The 5,859-nt window shown below is 38.9% G+C and overlaps 1 long non-coding RNA gene across 1 annotated transcript; it reads right to left on the bottom strand.

Annotated features, from left to right (window-relative positions):
- Positions 1-254: 254 nt before the first annotated feature.
- On the bottom strand, positions 255-2,029 carry LOC122882120. Its single transcript, XR_006379288.1, has 3 exons — positions 1,931-2,029; positions 616-685; positions 255-325 (listed from the first exon to the last, which is right to left on the bottom strand). It is a non-coding gene; the product is annotated as an uncharacterized LOC122882120 (long non-coding RNA).
- Positions 2,030-5,859: the final 3,830 nt, after the last annotated feature.

Raw genomic sequence — 5,859 nt, 5'->3', positions numbered from 1 at the left:
AACCAGATGGTTCAATATTTGGACCCTTGTCTCAAGATATGTATGAGATTTCCCCCAAAATCAGACCAGAAATGATGCAACCATGTGCCGAGTATATACTGGTTTTTATTCTGACCGAAATATTTCACTGATTACACCCTCATTCCTTTCTGAAGCTGAGGTAATCAGTTTTTGGTATGGGTGATAATCTGCATTCTCCTTACACTCCATAGCACATTTACCTACTATTCAGTAGAGTCAGTATGTGTAGCCAGAACCAGTCAAGCTCAGGAAAAATGTGGACAGCATAGGTAGATTGGATATTGTGCATGGACTCCTTACTGATCTGGGGAAACATCAACAACAACAACAACAACAACAACAACTTGTTACTCACCTCATATCAGAACATCACAACAATATAAAATATAATATATAAAAAAAATATAAAACAACATAAAACAATAAAAAAACAATATCCTATTAAAAAGGCAATGGGAAATGTTAAAGTCAATATCTAAAAAGGACCACGCTAATGATTTCCCACCCTTAAACTTACTGACTGCACATAACACACTTGACATTATTGCTGGCATAACAGTTCAGCAGTAAAATGGCAAAAATGGAAAAACTTACCTTGTGTTATAGAGAAGGTGCAGACAAACCTCGTTGCACAGGAATGATGCTTTTATGTTGTCATGTATTTCTGGTAAAAAGAGAAATGATTTTCGAAAGTTAATGAACTAATATTTGCACAGTGAAAGAGTATTAAAATTAACACAGTGACTCTCACGATTGTTTAAAACTCCATTAAAGAGTTTAAAAAGATCCAGATCTCAATAATTGTGAAATAGACAGTATAATTTCCATGACTTACCTACAGACACTACAGAGAATAATCTGACATTAGACTGAAAGCACTTTTTCAAATGACATTAGCTATTATTTTCCCTTACAAAATACAGCTGCCCCAGTGTACAGCTCAATTCAATTGACAGCCTAATATGTCTACATTAAGAAATGCAAAACATCTTTCCTTTGATGGTTTTCTATAATATTTTGTATAGTGCGCCAGAATATTTTCTATCTGTATTAAACCTGTTGAGGGAGGAGTGTCAGTGTGGCAGCACACACACAGTCTGCTGCTCTGAATCACAGTTATGAGATTTTGTTTGAAGTTTTTTAGCTGGACTTTCAGCTGACATCATCTGTCCGGGCCTAACATTAACTCCTCAGTGACCAATGGGAGAGTATTATGAACGAGACTCACTTCTCTGTGCCAGTAAACACAACACATGGGCCCATGGATAGCTGCTGCGCTAAATCACAAGATCCTATAGACATTTATGGCTGACTATCACTAACGTAACATTTTAATCAGCATGTATTTTACAGTGACTACGATTTGAGCTGGCACTACAGTTCCACACAACCGGGAGGGTCTCTCTCAAAGCTGAGCTGCTAACGTTAGCTGAACCACAGCACTGTTACCCAGCACTCCTCTGTCTAAAAGAGGAAGGCTCAACCTGTAGCAAACACTCTTCTCCATGAACAAAATACTGAGGCTTAAATGAAAGCGTTTTTAATCAGCAGCAGTGCTTGAATGTTGCCTCTTTTTTTAAGCTAACGTTAACTGAATAAATGATTTAAACTGCCAATTGCAGTTTATTTTCTATGTCCGCGATTAACTTAACTGATACAGAGTTACTACAGTGTTTTAATGGAGTGCAAAACAGATGTTTCACTGATAATGTAATGTTGCCCGAAGTGTAAACAAAAAAAGGCTAAGCTAACATTAGCTGTGAGAATAGTGAGTGACAAAACTGATGTTTTAGGGTAACCTAGTCTACTGAGAAATGGCTAAAAGGTATGATAACTAATTTGTATCGTGCATCCTATTGAACTAAATACATTCATGTATTTAGTTCAATATATATTCAAAATGACTTACCCTTGACACAGAAGATGTAAAACAGTTGGTTGAAAATATTCCTATGTGTCCATTAAGCAGTTAAATTCAAATGTCCCACTCCTTGTGCTTCTAGCAACTTCCTGCTTGGTTTTTCTACATCTGGTGGGTGGCTTTGTGACAAATAAGAGAAAGTTATGTGTAGGAGAAATAGGCTGGAAAAAGAAGAGATAGCTGGAATGGATAGCGCCGAAACTAGCTATCATCTTGTCACATGATCATATAGAGACTTGACATTGGACAACATCTATTACCCAGCAATCGTCATTGCATATCTGTACAGTGGTGTGAAAAAGTGTTTGCCCCCTTCCTGATTTCTTATTTTTTTGCATGTTTATCACACTTAAATATTTCAAATAATCAAACAAATTTAAATATTAGTCAAAGATAACAAGTAAATACAAAATGCAGTTTTTAAATGAAGTTTCCAAACCTACATGGCCCTATGTGAAAAAGTGATTTTCCCACATGTTAAAACATAACTTAACTATTGTTAAGATTGTTATGTGTAATATAACAATCCCTTTCAGGATCCACAATGTGTTCAGCAAACACCAAACAGTCTGTTGCTCGTCCAGCGAGTTGAGACTTCACCAAGGGAGTTTAAAGTTTATGTGATGTGTCCTCTGTAGCAACGGAGTTGCAGAGGAAAGACGTCGAGCGACCGGTGCGTTCAGGCTTTATAGGCGTGATGACGTCATGACCAGGGCACCGGGCTTTCTGGCACTCCTGTAGGAATCCAGGGTTTGGATTCAACTAGAAATTGCACACAGGTGTGCGCTATTTCTCTTTGTCCAGGCTTTTTGTTACACATACAGGCCACTGTCTTTGTTCTCCACACATGGTGGTGAGGCCCAACACTGGAGATAGCTGGGGTGGGCTGACATAGCTTCTGGGCCAGATGATAGAGCTATAATTTTCTTCTCATGATAACAGTGGATACCTGCAGAAGCATGGGAGCAGAGGGCTGATATTAGTAAGACTGCTTGAATATTCAACACCTTTCTGCTGCAGGAGATATAAGGTAAAGACTGAATAAATCTAGGACATGTTTTTTTAGATTTTGGCCTACAGTTGGCTGCCTTTCTGAGGTTAGCAGTTAACCATTCAAAAGAAAAACAACAACAAAATAACTCATGGTTGTCAATTCATTTCCTTTCATAGACTAGACAAGGGACAAATCCCATGAAAATTGGCCATAGTGTAAATTTTACTGTTGAAGCAGAAACCTAAAGTTACTTATTATTTTATCTTAAACTGCAGGCAAGATTTCAGTCTGTTACTACTACTGGTTATTTTGGAGTACTGCACTTTTGGAAGCAGTTCTAACCTGTCCACAGTCCACGTCAGTTAAATCAAACTGAGATGGCGCTGTCATGCCTCATTGGGGTCTGTGTCCACTGCTCTTGCTACCCTCCCACCACCCAATCATAAAGGGTATTGGCGATCAAACACAGTGACAAAAATATAGTTGGTTGCCCAAGCCTAATATAGATAAAACACTCACAGTATAGTAATTTATATTGTGATATCGTTGTATATAATGATATAGTCAATTCTCTGTAAAATCAATTGAAACTGTGTATATAATGAATAACCGGCCAATGTCTGTTTTTGATTAATCCATTGAAAGAATTTTCAAATCCAATATATATACACGTATAAAAGTAGGCAAACGAAGGCCAATATAGGCCATAGTCTCTTGTGACTACATAATTTCATGAATATAATTTTTCATGGGTGAGTCAAACAAATCAATCTTCAAGGTTGTGCTCACCTTGAGGGTCAGGGGGGGCTAATGCTGCAGCACTTCCACCATTAGATCTGTTCCCTCAAATGGGAGTAAACATCGTCTTTGAGGAGAATGCAAATGCTGGGCATAAAGGTGGATCCATCAGTTTAATGACTGTGTTTATAGGACAGTTAGTGAATATCAAGATGATGGTTGAAGCTACAGCTGCCTCTAATTGTGGAGCTGGGAGGCATCTGCTTGCTGGATGGGGATTAACTACAATAGGACCCAATCAACTCCCTTTCCATCTATTTTTTCTACCACTTTATTCTTATTTTCCCATCTTTCACACCCTCTTCCTTGTTCCCTACATTTGCTTTGTCTCATCTTTTTCCCTTTCTTTAACATTCTGATATATCCCTCTTTCTCTCCTCCCATTCATTGCTCTTTTTTCCTCTCACTTCAAACACTCTTTGTATTACTAAGCAGTTGTGTTTGTGGAGCTCCTGGTGTTGATATCGACTGACAAAGGCAGAGTTAGGAAGTGAATTCTTTGAATAGCTGCTGTATCTGATTCTGGAGTTGTGTTTGTGTACAACAGCTTACATGATGTATACAGCTGCTGCAGCTGGGCAACAATATAAAGGAGCTTTCAAAATGTACAGACATGCGTGGGATCGCTGGAAACATTCTCATTTCTTACTGACAAGTTAAGCTTATTACTATACATGATTTATGTCTTTGGAATATGGCAGAGAGAACCCTAATGTTTGGTTTTCACTTAGCTGCTAGCCAGATTGCTAAGCTCAACTACTGTCAGTCAATCAGATATTTATGTAGGAGAATCAATACTTTAATCAAATAATTACACTTTGATACTCTTGTTGGGGCACCACCCGGTAAAACGGGGAAACAAAACCGAATTAAGTAAAATCTGATCATTAAATTGATCAGTCTCTTAAGAAGGACTGAATTCTTTTCGAAAGATTGACCTTGTCTTCTGCTTCAAAGAAAACACACAAACAACTTCTTACTGATTAAATGAGGACATTTATGTATAGCTAATTGCCTAATAACTGAATAAATTAAGTATTAATAAGGTACTGTATATGATAAAGAAAATAAACAGATGAGTACGGATATAGAATGATGAGGTAAACCATAAGTTACTAGCAGTAGTGAAGTGAGGTATGTGATTTGACAAAACGATGAGACGCTAAAGTAACGCTAGAGCTATCTAAATGGAATTATTTTAGCTTATTCTACATCAACTCTTTATCACAGCAAAACCGTGGTTTAGCCTGCTGTTTTAAACCGCTGGCAAAGATGAGTTTCCGCTCGCTTTCCAATGTGATGTGCAGGGTTGAATCAGCTGTACAGTGGAAGGTGCCGGACATGCCGGTGCCACAGACTAAAATTTAGGAGCCCAGCAGGGCGCTCCCAGGTGACTCCGCACCAAAGCAGTTGATCACCGAGTTGATGAGATGTCCTGGCCGGAAGGGCGGTCTCAAGGCGAAGATGCTGCTGGCACAGTTCTCTGGGAGATGCAGGATTCAAGTTTCTTCAGCTGAGCTCTAACCTTTTTGTTGTGTTAGAGCACAAACATTGTCCAGGCTTCTTTCAGAAGGCTTTGTTTTCAAAGTTGGCTGGCTTCCAGCAGCTTGGGGAGGCTTCTGTCAAGTCTGTGATGTTGTGGCATCTCGAATAAAATATCTCTGGCTACACTAACTTCTTCAGCTAGGCTTTAGTAACTATGAAAAAAAGAAATAACATTGTAAAAATTGAGTCTTAGTGTTAACATTACAAAAATGTAAGTCAACAGAAACATCTCTTCAGTTTAATACTGAGGAATTAAAAACATTTGCTTGAAAAGGTTAAATTGTGGATGGACTTTAGGCGAGGAAAAGAAAACTTAAAGAAATACGTATCAAGAAACTAAGGTAAAATAAAACATGTCGGGAGGCCGAACTGGGGACCCAAAAGCAGAACACACAGACAGAGCAGATAAGGGCTCAAACAGTTTTATTGTTGTTTAGTCAAGGAGATTGGCGTTGTTCGTGCTGGTTCCGTGGACTTGACGGGACCGGGATGGAGACCGAGTGGCGGCTCTTTGAGCGGAGGCGACGGGACTGGTACTGGACTGGCTGGTGAGGCGGCAGGTTGGGCTGAGCTGGCGATG

Source organism: Siniperca chuatsi, linkage group LG9 (genome assembly GCF_020085105.1).
Source record: "Siniperca chuatsi isolate FFG_IHB_CAS linkage group LG9, ASM2008510v1, whole genome shotgun sequence".
NCBI classification, from domain to species: domain Eukaryota; kingdom Metazoa; phylum Chordata; class Actinopteri; order Centrarchiformes; family Sinipercidae; genus Siniperca; species Siniperca chuatsi.
This window is presented reverse-complemented; position numbering and strand designations above follow the sequence as displayed.